Source organism: Pituophis catenifer, unplaced genomic scaffold (genome assembly GCF_029215685.1).
Source record: "Pituophis catenifer annectens isolate HBS135680 unplaced genomic scaffold, rPitCat1.0.hap2 SCAF_3, whole genome shotgun sequence".
Lineage (NCBI taxonomy): Eukaryota > Metazoa > Chordata > Lepidosauria > Squamata > Colubridae > Pituophis > Pituophis catenifer.
The window spans coordinates 97,862,457-97,876,111 of record NW_027256883.1 but is presented as its reverse complement, the minus strand read 5'-3'; the positions used below and the strand labels follow the sequence as shown (position 1 = coordinate 97,876,111).

Below are 13,655 nucleotides of genomic sequence, written 5' to 3'. Positions count from 1 at the left end.
CATATAAGTATAAACATAAGAAACGAGTACAAATAAATGGGAACAGTAGGACAGGGACGGTAGGCATGCTGGTGCGCTTATGCACACAGACCTCTTAGGAATGGGGTGAGGTCCACGGTAGACAGTTTAAGGTTAAAGTTATGGGGGTTTGAGGATGTAACAACAGAGTCAGGTAGTGCATTCCAGGCATTGACGATTCTGTTGCTGAAGTTGTATTTTCTGCAATCGAATTTGGAGCAGTTTACTATGAGTTTGTATCTATTGTTTGCCGTGTATTATTGCGGTTGAAGCTGAAGTAGTCATTGACAGGTAGGACACTGTAGCAGACAATTTTGTGTACTAAGCTTAGTCAGACCGTAAGTGGCGTAGTTCTAGGTTGTCCAGGCCTAAAATTTCAAGCCTAGTATTCTATTGCGAGAAGACGAGTGGAGTACTCTTCTCATGAAATACCTCTGGTCTCGTTCAATTGTATTAATGTCTGATATACAGTGTGGATTCCAGGCAAACAAGCTGTATTCAAGTATTGGTCTGGCAAAGGTTTTGTATGCCCTGGTTTGCAGTACAATGTTACTGGAGAAGAAGCTTTGCAAAATTAGGTTAACAACTCTTAATGCCTTTTTGGCAATGCTGTTACAGTGAGCTCTAGGGCTTAGATCTTTTGATATGAGTACTCCTAGGTCCTTGACAGAGTGAGGGTCATCTACGAGGTCGTATCCGCCCAACTTGTATTTGGTGTTCTGGTTTTTGTTGCCAATGTGTAAGATAGAGCATTTGTTGGTTGAGATTTGAAGTTGCCAATTGTTTGACCATTCTGACACATAGTCTAGGTTGCTTGGTAGGGCAGCAGTATTGATGGTGGTGTTAAATAGTTTTACGTCATCAGAGAAGAGGATGCAGTTGCTTATAATATCATTGAAAAGGTCATTTATGTATATTGGAAAGAGAATGGGTCCTAGAATCTGTCTTGGGGGACAACACTGTTAACTGGTGCAGGGTTTGATAGGTCACTCTATTTTGACTACTTGTTGCCTGTTTGACAGGAATGCAACTATCCATTTGTGCAGTGATCTGGAAATGCCGTAAGAGCGTAGTTTTAACAGTAGTTTGTCATGTACCACTGAATCAAAGGCTTTGCAGAAGTCTATGTAAATTGTGTCTATTGCTTTACCCTGGTCGAATTGTGTAGTCCAAATGTTTTTACAGTGTAGGAGTTGTAGATTACAGGACAATTTTTTTCTGAAACCAAACTGCTTGTTAGAGAGTAGGTTGTTTGACTCTAAGTGTGTGTGTGTGTGTTAATGGATTGGTTTATGATTGATTCCATGACTTTGCAGGTGACACAACATAATGAGATTGGTCTGTAATTTTCAACTAGGCTGGGGTCTCCCTTTTTGAAGATAGGAATGACCATGACTAATGACCATAGGTTGGGCAAGGAGCTGGTTCTGAAAGATATCTCATAGATTTGCTTAGTGGTTCAGCTATGGCAGTGGAAAACTTTTTCAAGAAGTAATCATATAATCCATCAGGGCCAATAGAGATAGTTCTAAGTTGCATAATACCTTTTCAACGTTATCTTCTGTAAAATCAATACATAGCATATTGTTGCAATTAGTTGTGATACGACTAGGAAATGTAGGGCATGAGCCATTGCTGTTGACAAAGACTGAACTGAAGAACGTGTTGAAGAGATTGGCCTTAACGGCTTCATCATTACAGTCTTTCCCATTAGGCCCTTTTAGGGGTGGCATGGTTTTCGAGTCTTTAAGTTTGTTATTTATGAAATTATAGAAGGCGCGGGTGGGTTTTGTGTGTAACAGCTGTTCCTCTTGTTTGCAGTAGTAATTGGGGCATTCTGCCTTTATCTGACGGCATAAGGTTTTATAGCGGCTTTTAAAGTTAGCTACATAGCCAGTTTTGGTTTTTTGCCAAAGAGATTTTTTTTTTGGATTGGAGCTTCCTTATTGTTATGGGTAATTTGTTTTTTCTGGCTTTAGGGGTTACTATTGGTATGTATAGTTTAATGACTCTTTTGACTTCGAACAAAAAAGTTTATAATGGTCTTCAGCAGTATTATAGCCACTGAATAGAATGTGCCAATCAAGAGATGAGAGGTCAACAACTCTGAGATCATATTGGCTTTTTTAAAGTTATAATTTGGAGTCCTGTCATTATGCTCTTCTCTGCAAGGACATAAATTGAGACAAAGTCAATCATGCTGTGGTCACTGTTGGAAAAAAGTTCTTTTATTTGTAGCCTGTAAATTGAGTTTAAACTGTTGCAGAAGATGAGATCAAGGCAGTTGTTGAGTCTAGTGTTGTTTGTTACTAATTGATCCAGTCCCAGAGTAGTAACGGTATTGTATAGGGTTGCATGTATCGGTTCAGTTGTACATTTGTTTAGGGTCCAATTAATTAGAGGTAAATTGAAGTCACCAAGAAATATAATAGGGTGTGAGCAGGAGGCTGCCCACATTAGTAGTGCAATTAGCTTGTTTGCATGGTTGAGGTCGTAATCGGGCTCTGTAACATAGTAAAAAGCAAAGTTTGGTATTTAGGGACAGTTGGCAGACAATGGTCTCAGGAAGAGCAAGCTCCTGTGTAACTTGAATCTTTTTCAGATCTAGGGACTTTTTATAGAAGATGACAACATCGGTTTTCAACAACGACGGTTTTCATGGTCAGATCGGAAAACATGATAGTCACATACTGTGGTAATGGATATATTCAACCACGTCTCACAGACAAAGATAAGATTGAAAAGGGCCACATTTAGTAGTAAGAGGAATTCAGGCATTTTGTTTTCAAGGCTTCTTGTGTTTAGTAGTTTGCATTTAAGGTCTGTAGTTGTGGACCTGAAAGAAGCTGGGGGCGTGGTGCCTAGTTTTGGTTGTTGGGGGGGTTGTTGTTGGGTCTTGTGTGAAGCTGGTCTTGTGTTTGATACAGTCAGCACAGTAGTCGATGTATAGATCGGTCTCTCCTTGGTCCTGGCGTCTTTTAAGCTCAGAGCGGAGCTCGCGGGTATGGCACGTTGTAATTTTTTTTTTTAATTTGATTTATATGCTGCCCTTCTCCGGAGACTCAGGGCGGCTTACAATGCATTAAGCAATAGCCTTCATACTTTTGTATATTTATACAAAGTCAGCTTATTGCCCCCACAAACTGGGTCCTCAATTTACCTACCTTAGAAAGGATGGAAGGCTGAGTCAACCTTGAGCCTGGTGAGATTCGAACTTACAGTAATTGCAGACAGCTGGTGTTAATCACAATGCTATCAGTCTGCTGAGCCACCAGGCTCTAATATTGATAGGTCGGGCCATGAGCGAAGTTTTTTATGGTTAGTATTGCTTTTTGCTAGTGAGTTTATTGTGTAGATGAATTTATGTTTGTTGGTTTCATTCTTGCAAAAGATTCTGCAGAAGCATGGGGCCACCGAGCCATTGCTGTTCTTGAACCCAGTGTTGTTGCAGGAAATGTTGATGATTTCATCAGGAGAAATGGTCGATGTTTGAAACTTGCTGATGATATTGCAGACCTTTGTGATATCATCTGATTCATTGGTGTCCTCAGCACTTTTACTGTTTATAGTATAAATGTTTACATCCTGCAACATTTTATTGTAGTTCTGAATGGTTGCAAACTGTTTATGTTGTGAGCATCTTGGTGCTTTCTGAGCTTAGTTGTTTGTTACAAAGTTTTCATTATCCAACTACCATGTCTCTACTAAAATAAGACTTGGTCTTATTTTCTTTTGGGCTCCAAAATTTTCATTCATTTTCATTTCATTTTATTAGATTTCTATACCGCCCTACTCCCGAAGGACTCAGGGCGGTGCACAGCCAAACAATAAAAACACATACAATACAAAATTTAAAAATAGAATAAAATCAAATTAAATAATTTTGGCCCCAACAAATTTAAAACCCCAAACCTTTAAAACCAATTTAAAATTGAATATATAAATACTAAAAGATATTTAAAATTTTAAAAATCTTTTATAAAAGAGGGGGAAATTTAGGCCAGGCCGGCCTGGTGAAATAGTAAGGTCTTTAAGGCGTGGCGGAAGGTGCACAGATCCGGGATCCTCCGTATCTCTGGGGGGAGCTCGTTCCAGATAGTAGGTGCCCCCACAGAGAAGGCTCTCCTCCTGGGGGCTGCCAGTCGGCATTGTTTGGCTGACGGCACCCGGAGGAGCCCCTCTCTATGGGAGCGTACCGGCCGGTGGGAGGCTATTGGTGGTAGTAGGCGGTCCCGCAAGTACCCAGGTCCTAAGCCATGGAGCGCTTTAAAGGTGGTAACCAAAACCTTGAAGCGCACCTGGAAGACCACCGGGAGCCAGTGCAGCTCGCGCAGGAGAGGTGTTACATGGGAACGCCATGTCGCTCCCATAACCACCCGCGCGGCCGTACTCTGCGCCAGTTGGAGCCTCCGGGTGCTCCTCAAGGGGAGCCCCATGTAGAGAGCGTCTTGGATGGGTTGAGCCTGAGCCTGTTCCTCCCCATCCAGATCCGTATGGCCTCCAGGCACCGGGACATCACTTCAAGGGCATCGTTGGGGTGATCCGGGGTGGAGATGTACAGCTGGGTGTCGTCAGCGTACTGATGGTACTCCACCCCGAAACCACGGATGATCTTGCCCAGCGGCTTCACATAAATGTTGAACAGGAGAGGCGAGAGGACCGACCCTTGCGGCACCCCACATATGAGGGGCCTCGGAGTCGACCTCTGTCCCCCTGTCAACACAGACTGCGACCGGTCAGAGAGAAAGGAGGAGAACCACCGCAACACAGTGCCTCCCACCCCCAACTCTTCCAACCGGTGCAGCATGATACCATGGTTGATGGTATCAAAAGCCGCTGAGAGATCTAACAGGACCAGGACAGAGGAGCACCCCCTGTCCCGAGCCCTCCAGAGATCATCAACCAACGCGACCAATGCCGTTTCCGTGCTGTACCTGGGCCTGAAGCCCGACTGGAATGGATCCAGATACGTCGTTTCATCCAGGTGCTGGGGGAGCTGTTGTGCGACCACACTCTCAACAACCTTCGCAACAAAGCGAAGGTTGGAGACCGGACGATAATTTACCAGCACTAGGGCTTATTTTCAGAGGATGTTTTTTCCTCCCATGTACTTTAAGAGTACATGGGAGGCCCACTTCTTCTGCTTGCTCATGGTGGAGCAGGAGGCTGTGTGATGTCCTGGTGCCACTGCTGCAAGGCAGGGAGGGTGGAGCTGCCGCACGTGCCCTGCACTGGCTTACCTTCAGGCCCCTGCAGCCAGGCCATCCATGTCCCGACACCTGCCTTGCTTCATGGTGGCAGCTCCAGCATCCCTGTCCAGCAGGACTTAGCGTGGTCACTGGCCCACTTCTTCTGCTTGCTCACATGGCTGCAACAGAGCATGAGGGCGAGTGATGTGCTGGTGCACCAACCATAAGGTGAGGCAAGGAGGGTGGAGCTGCCCCACGTGCCCCGCACCGGCTTACCTCAGGGTCCACGCAGACCGGCCATCCATGCCCTGACACCTGCCTTGCCTTGTGGCCACGGCACCAACACACTGCTTGGCTCTTACTCTGTTGCGGCCATGCGAGCAAGCAGAAGAAGTGGGCCAGCAGCCACATAAGGTCCTGCTGGATGGGGCTGGTGGAGCTGTCGCTGTGAGGCAAGGAAGGTGTTGGGGTGTGGGATGGCCTGGCTGCAGGGGCCTTGAGGTAAGCCAACACGGGGCGCATGGGGCAGCTCCCCCTCCCACCTCACCTCGTGGCCGCAGCACCACAAGCAACCAGATGGAATGGGCAGATGGCCGGCTGCACAGGGGCTTAAGTAGGGCTTGTTTTTGGAGTAGGGCTTATATTGGGTGCACACATACAAAAACATGGTAGGTCTTATTTTCAGGATAGGTCTTATTTTGGGGAAAATACGGAAGATAACATCACACTGATGTTACATTGTTGGGTAATGAAACATCTGCCAACTAATAACCAAGTTTAGAGAGCGCCAAGAATTCCACACTCCAAGTCTGAGTTGCAGATATTCTCTTCTACAATTTATATTTGCAGACAAGAAACTGGATGAAACAGAAATGAAAATACTTCAAATCTCACACAGAAAATTGCATGAAAGAGTAATATTGTTCTATCTGAGAATTCAATAGCAGAGGAGAAGGACAAAAATACACAGGATATGCTTAGTGAAATTCTACCAAAGGATTAGGGAAGAAAGAAAAAGCAACTTTTATAGTAGCTATATTTCTTGGGGGCTTATCTGAAATATACAGTGCATTCATATGTGGATAAGAGACAAATCTGAAGGGATAAGTACTATTTCATTTTTTAAAACAAATGCTTGGGGATTAATTTGCATTGAAGGAATTAGCATAATGATATAATATATATATGAATACTGGTATGTGTTAGACCTGGATAGCTTTAGATGATATCTATAGTCATCTACAATGTGAATGTCTATGAATGGACCTCTTGAGAAAGGTTTTGAACCCTGTAGAATGACATCTGACTATTTCCTTCTGTGGAGTTGCAATAAGAATAAAACCAGTTACATGAGTGCCCCTTGTGGTCAGGGCAGCATAAAAGAAGGCAATTATATTCAGAGTAAAAAACAGCAGATCACTACAAATAGCAAAGCATGCAAGAAAGAAAATAAAATTGTTTATTTGTTTTATTTCGCCCAAGTTGCTCTGTTTTTGATATTCATACCAAAAACAGAGCAACTTGGGAGAAATAAACAAATACATAGAATCAGAACAAGTAAAAAGAAAAGGGGAAACAGTGGAGTGAAATTTTTAAAACACCACAGGAAAAGTTAATGAATTAGTTTTGAAACATTCAAGCAGTGCCAGATATAGACTTGGTGGGGGCCTAAGCCAATGTGTCTCAACCGTGGCAATTTTAAGCTGTGTGAACTTCAATTACCAGAATTCAGTGCTGAATGACTTCATATATTCCCAGAGCTCAATGCTGACTGAGGAATTCTGGGAGTTGAAGTGCACCTAGTTAAAGTTGCTGAAGTTGAGAAATATTACCCTAAGCCCATGATGGTGAACCTATGGCATACGTGCCACAGGTGGCACGTGGAGCCATATTGGTGGGCATGCAAGGGTTGCCTTAGCTCAGCTCCGGCACGCATGCACACGCTAGCCAGCTGATTTTTGGGTCTTCCAAGCCACTGGAAGTCGGGAAACAGGCTGTTTCTGGCCTCCGGAGAGCCTCCGGGGAGGGTGGGAAGGCCCGATTTTCACTCGCCCCAGGCTCCAGAGGCTTTCTAGGAGCCTGGGGAGGGTGAAAATGGCCTTCGTCCCCTCCGGAGGCCCCCCAGAGGCCAGAAATGGCCCGTTTGCTGACTTCCAGTGGGACCAGAAGGCCTGTTTTTTGCTCTCCCCAGGCTCCAGAACCTTTCTACGAGCCTGGGGAGGGTGAAAATGGCCTTTGCCAACCCCCACAAAGGCCCTCCGGAGGCTGGAAAGGGGCCGTTTCTGACCTCCGGAGGGCCTCCGGGTGGTGGGGAAGGCCATTTTTGCTCTCCCCAGGCTCCTAGAAACACTCTGGAGCCTGGGGAGAGCAAAAAACAGGCCTTCTAGTCCCACCAGAAGTTGGCCTATGGGCTGTTTCCGGCCTCGGGGGGGGGGGGGGAATTCCATTTTCTTGGAGCCTGGGGAGGGTGAAAAATGGGCCTACTGGGCCCACTGTGCCATCACATGCCACATGTGGGGGAGCGCAGGGGGGTCATGTGCACATGTACGGGGGGTCCGCCACATTGAATTATGGGTGTGGACACATGCGCGCATGCCCCCCCGCTCCCCCCGCTTTTGGCACGCGATGGCAAAAAGGTTAGCCATCACTGCCCTAAGCTATATAAAGCTTGGAGGCCCCTTGTTAAGAAGTTTCATTAAAAGGCCTCACTAAGCTGCTTACCAAAACAGGACATTGGGTCACCAGAAAAAACAATGAAAACATATATAGGAGGTATTTAAAACAAAAATACATATTTTTTTTCAAATGAATGCATGTACTAATTAAATGTTAATCATTTGGCTGGCTTGATCTCTCTCATAGATTATAATATAGTACTCATTATTTATTTATTTGTTTATTGGTTCGATTTATATGCCGCCCTTTTCCGGAGACTCGGGGCAGCTTACAATGCGTTAAGCAATAGCCTTCATACTTTTGTATATACCTGCTTAGTGTAGGGCTTTCGCCCCCCCACCCTAAGCGGTGTTCTTTTTTATACAAAGTCAGCTTATTGCCCCCACAATCCGGGTCCTCATTTTACCTACCTCGAAAGGATGGAAGGCTGAGTCAACCTTGAGCCTGGTGAGATTTGAACTTGTAGTAATTGCAGGCAGCTGGTGCTACTTTAACAGCACTTAGTCTGCTGTGCCACCAAGGCTCTATATATGTAAGTATATATAACATACTGACAAAGTAAGTAATCAAGATCAGTTTTATTAATGTAAGTAATAATGAACTTGTTTACAAAATTAGAAAACTGATAAGAGGAAGCACATGGCCTCGGGGCTCAGGGAAGCAAGGGGGAGTGGCGTGACAGTGGCTTCCCTGCTCAGCTCCGATAAATGATGCATGGTGCCCTCACCAGCATCCCAAGAAAAGGAGAGAAGATCGCCGCTTTTAAGCAGACAAGCATAGGTAGCAAGCGTACGCCATGCTGTGGGAAAAATGAGAGGCCCTTTTGTCCCACAGAGCCTGCCGCTGCTTGAGTGGGGGGGGGCGAGGAGAACAGCAAGACTCAGGAAGTAGGTCAGGTAGAGCTGGCTGACTGGGGAAGGATGCTCAGAAGCTGCCCCCGCCGCTGCCGGAAGTTTGGGTGTCTCAGCTGAAGCACAGATCACTCCATCTCTCTCTCTCTCTCTCTCTCTCTCTCTCTCTCTCTCTCTCTCACACACACACACACACACACACACACACACACACACACACACACACACACAAATAGAGGCTGGAGAGCTCTCTTGCTCTCTCTCTCTAAACACCCCATGTGCACATAGACAGCCCATTTGAGGAAATGCCACACATGGCTGGGCGTGCTTGGCTGCTGGAGGAGGCGTGGCACAATGGGCTTGTTTTGTTCGCTGCTGACGGAGCTTTCCCCACCCACTATCACCCAGATGCCCTCGCTCCTCCCAAGCATTTCTTTGTCTACCTGATTTCCAGCTCTGTCACATTTCTCGCCATCATGTTCAAGGAAAGAAAAGTTTGTGGGACTAAGAAAAAAAATTCACTCAATCAATTCCAACTTCATGAGATCTTTTTCTTTCGTGAGAAGTTGGAATTGATTGATTGAACATTTTTTTTAGCCCCACACAAACTTCCATTTCCCTGCACACGATGGCGAGAAATGTGAAGGAGCTGGAAATCAGGTAGGCAAAGAAATCCTTGGGGAATTTGTTTTCCTAGTCAGCACAACCGTGTGGCTTCCCAGCCAGGGCAGGGGAGAGTGTTCTCCCAGCCAGCACGGCCATGCAGCTTCCCAGCCAGTGCAGGGGAGAGTGGGAGGCGGGCGCAGGCCTACAACTTGAGGCCACAGCTCAAGGCTGTGCCGCCTGGGCAGGAGGCAGGCACAGGCCTACAAAGCCATGGCGATCAGATGGAAGTAGGCCATGGCCAGTGGCCGGGCAGGTGCAGGTCGACCACCTTTCCCAGTCCTGCTTCCCCAAGGGGGCACCCGGCTTACCTGTTCTTCTGCTGGAGCAGTTGGGAGCAGGCTACGTCAGACAAACAGGAGGCCGCCGCGCTGTAGGCCGCTGCAAAGGCAGGCAAGTAGGCTGGGCTGCATAGCCACGTGGTGGAGGCAAGGCTGCCAAAGAGCAGCTGCAGCTATGCCGCAGTGTAACACTGAGGCACCAGCCAAGGCATGCGAGGCCAATAAGTAGTGGTGGGGTGGGGAGGGGAGGGGCCAGCCAAATTTTTTATACCCGAACTGGCCCGAACTGGCTGAATCCCTCCACTGGTTCCAGAGTACAGGACAATGGATAATGAATTTAAACAACAGGAAGGCAGATTCCAACTGAATGTCAAGAAGAACTGTTCACTGTAAAAAGGTTTTATAGCAGAACCAATAATCAAGAAAAGTAGTAGAGTCCTCAACACTGGATGCATCCAAGCAGAGTTGAAGATGCCTTAATTTGGCTTCATCTACTGGGTAGGGGGCTGGACGATGGTCTAAAAAGCCCCTTTATATTTGTATGATTCTCTCATTTTGCACCAAACAGTACCAATTTGTAGTTATCCACAATTTCTGTCTCACATGGCACCATAGTGCGGAAGAACCAATGGTTTATTTATTTATTTTATTAGATTTACATACCACCCTACTCCCGAAGGACTCAGGGCAGTGAACAGCCAAAAAGATAAAACACACAGATTATAAAATTTAAAACAGAATAAAAATGTATTAAACAATTTGGCCCGAGACGAATTAAAACATCCCCATATTTAAAAACAGATTTAAAATTACTCATATACCGTTTAAAAGGGAAAGTTAGGCCAGGCCAGCCTGTTGAAATAAAAAGGTCTTGAGGGCGCGGCGGAAGGTGCGTAAATCCGGGATCCTCTGTATCTCCGGGGGGAGCTCATTCCAGATAACAGGTGCCCCCACAGAGAAGGCTCTCCCCCTGGGGCCTGCCAGCCGACACTGTTTGGCCGATGGTACCCTGAGGAGCCCCTCTCTGTGAGAGCGTACTGGCCAGTGAGAGGCTATTGGTGGTAGCAGGCGGTCCTGTAAATATCCAGGTCCTAAGCCATGGAGTGCTCTAAAGGTGGTAACCAGAACCTTGAAGCGCACTCGGAAGACCGGGAGCCAGTGGAGCTCGCGCAGGAGAGATGTTACATGGGAACGCCATGTCGCTCCCATAACCACCCGCGCGGCTGCACTCTGCACCAATTGGAGCCTCCGGGTGCTCCTCAAGGGGAGCCCCATGTAGAGACCATTGCAGTAGTCCAGGCAAGAAGTGACGAGGGCATGAATGACCGTGCGTAAGGAGTCCCCATCCAGAAAGGGACACAACTGGTGAATCAGGTGGACCTGACGAAAAGTCCTCCTGGCCACAGCCATCAAGTGCTCTTCTAAAGACAGCCGTGAGTCCAGGAGGACACCCAAGTTGCGAGCCCTCTCCGTGGGGGCCAACGATTCGCCCCCAATAGTCAGTGACGGCACCAACTGACTATATCGGGACGCCGGAAACCACAGCCACTCGGTCTTAGATGGGTTGAGCCTGAGCCTGTTTCTTCCCATCCAGATCCGCACGGCCTCCAGGCACCGGGACATCACTTCAAGGGCATCATTGGGGTGGTTCGGTATGGAGATGTACAGCTGAGTGTCATCAGCGTACTGATGGTACTTCACCTCGAAACCACGGATGATCTCGCCCAGTGGCTTTACATAAATGTTGAACAGAAGGGGCGAGAGGACCGACCCCTGTGGCACCCCACATATAAGGCGCCTTGGGGTCGACCTCTGCCCCCCCGCCAACACAGACTGCGACCGGTTGGAGAGAAAGGAGGAGAATCACCGTAACACGGTGCCCCCCACCCCCAACTCTTCCAACCGGTGCAGCAAGATACCATGGTTGATGGTATCAAAAGCCGCTGAGAGATCTAACAGGACCAGGACAGAGGAGCAACCCCTGTCCCGAGCCCTCCAGAGATCATCCACCAATGCAACCAATGCCGTTTCCGTGCTGTGCCCAGGCCTGAAGCCCAACTGGAATGGATCCAGATAAGCTGTTTCATCCAGGTACTGGGGAAGCTGTCGCGCAACCACACTCTCAACAACCATTGCCACAAAGCGAAGGTTGGAGACCAGATGATAGTTAGCTAACATTGCTGGGTCCAGGGAAGGCTTCTTGAGGAGAGGCCTCACCACAATCTCTTTCAAGGCGGCGGGAAAGTCACCCTCACTCAATGAAGCGTTTATAATCCCCTGGAGCCAGCCTCATGTCACCTCCCGGGAAACCAGTACCAACCAGGAGGGACACGGGTCCAACAAATATATGGTCGCGTTCAGTCTACCCAGAATCCTGTCCACGTCTTCGGGAGTCACAAGATCAAACTCTTCCCAGATAACATTTTCAAGACCTGCCTCCACTATCCCCCCTGAATCTACCAAGTCAGAGTCCAAGTCTTCCCGAATCTGAGTGATTTTGTCATACAGATATTTAAAAACGAACAACAAAAACCAGACTTTTAACATCTTAATTGATTTTTTAAAGTCCAAATACAATTTTAAAGTTTTTAAAGGGGTTTGGAAAGTGAAAGGAGTTCTTGATAAGACACTTCAAACACCTTATCATCAGATATCAGAAACAGCAATCACAACTTCTAACTACACTCTAGGAACATCCTTGGTGATAGCAGGGTAGATAAGAGGGAGCAAATGTGATTAATCTCATTCTTTCACATTTATTCTTAAAATGAAAATACAAAGAAAGTCAATATATGTAAAATTGAATGGCTTAGGACCTGGTTATCTACGGGACCGCCTACTACCACAAATAGCCTCCCACCGGCCAGTACGCTCTCATAGAGAGGGACTCCTCTGGGTACCGTCAGCCAAACAGTGTCGACTGGTGGCCCCTAGGGGGAGACCCTTCTCTGGGGGGGCACCTACTATCTGGAATGAGCTCCCCCCGGATATACGGAGGATCCCGGATCTGCGCACCTTCCGCCGCGCTGTGAAGACCTTTTTATTCCATCAGGCGGGCTTGGCCTAATCTCTTCCCTTTTTTAAATATGTAAATTTTAATCTGTTTTTAAATTTTTGGGGTGTTTTAATCTGTCTGGGCCAAAATGATTTAATTTGATTTTATCTGGTTTTAAATTTTTTGTATCTATGTATTTTATTGTTGGCTGTTCACCGCCCTGAGTCCTTCGGGAGTAGGGCGGTATACAAATCAACTAAACTAAACTAAACTAAACTAAACTAAACTAAACTAAACTAAACTAAACTAAACTAAACTAAACTAAACTAAACTAAACTAAACTAAACTAAACTAAACTAACTGAATGAATGAAGTAGCTTCAGTAAAGATGTATGTAGATTGTATTTATTTAAAAGGAAAATATGAATCTAAAATTATCTTTCTCAAGAAAATGAAAATTATACAGAAATAATCTCATTTATCTGCATAGATTCAGCAAATTTAAGATCACCCATTTGAAAACAAATTATTGGGGGTAAATCCAATTAATGAACAGTTGCTCCTTTTACCCATATAAATTCTTTTCTTCCCTTGGACTAATTTATTTTAAACTGAAAAATAATTATAATTTATATATTTATAATACATAAACATATTTGCATATACATTTCATATAAACATATGTATATAATATTACATATACGTGTGTATGTTTATGTATATGTGTGTGTATAATACACACACACACATATACATACACATACATTACAATTACAACTACAATATATTCAGTATACAAGAGCTGACTCACTTGTTTAATGAGAAAATAATATATAGCTGGATACCCATGCTTCGCTTGATAAATCAACATTTACACCTTGAAAATTAATGAGTAGTTACGATCAGTCTCTCCTCTTCCCTTCCCTCCCTCAGCCTTGCCCCACAGAACCCTATCCTATCCCACTTCTCTCCCTCAGGCTTG

General features: G+C 45.8%; 1 protein-coding gene across 1 annotated transcript in view; it reads left to right on the top strand.

The window, feature by feature from the left end:
* The window catches only part of APBB3 (amyloid beta precursor protein binding family B member 3), a 103,427-nt gene that overhangs the window by 54,467 nt on the left and 35,305 nt on the right, over nt 1–13,655 (top strand).